This window comes from Octopus bimaculoides, chromosome 4 (assembly GCF_001194135.2).
Source record: "Octopus bimaculoides isolate UCB-OBI-ISO-001 chromosome 4, ASM119413v2, whole genome shotgun sequence".
NCBI classification, from domain to species: domain Eukaryota; kingdom Metazoa; phylum Mollusca; class Cephalopoda; order Octopoda; family Octopodidae; genus Octopus; species Octopus bimaculoides.
The window spans coordinates 70,452,645-70,453,333 of record NC_068984.1 but is presented as its reverse complement, the minus strand read 5'-3'; positions in this window follow the sequence as shown (position 1 = coordinate 70,453,333).

Genomic DNA, 689 nt, shown 5'->3' with positions numbered 1-689 from the left:
GTGTGTGTGTGTGTGTGTGTGTTTAATAATATTCACATTCTTGACACAGAACCAATTTGTTTAAATCCTTAAGATCGCAATCACATGAAACAGCCTTCCATAACACATACTCCAGCTTTTCCAGTTGTGTTTACATAAGCTATAACCCACAATGTAGGAACTGTTGCGTGCTCAGCAATAGTCAGTCTATTTTACCATTTGTTCCTCTCCATGATAAACTCATATCACATCTGATTTCTGATTGGATCATCATTGAATGATAATAGATCACAACTTTCAAGAGTGCAGATTTTTACCTCATAACACATGTTAAAAGTAATGAATCTGGTCTATTAGTCTTGATCACTCTGTCTCTATGATGTATGGTTGCTTTGTAATTAACTGAGGCCTTTTCTGGGATACATCTATGCCATCTTTTTTCTGCTGCCGTTCCATATTTTTGGCATAGCTTGCAGTGTATATGCTTTGAAAATACTAAATGTACAACTAGTCACTCTTTTAAATCACGACAATAAAGCTACAAAGTTTAATTGCATTGGAGAAGTTTAGTGTAAGATACATATTTTCCATGTTAAATACTGACTCATGATAACTCACGTTCTACTACTGGAGAGAGAAAAGCTAAAGAAATGACCTATGATTATTTTGCTGCACAATATTTGACCGAAAGAACACAGCCCCCCCCCCCC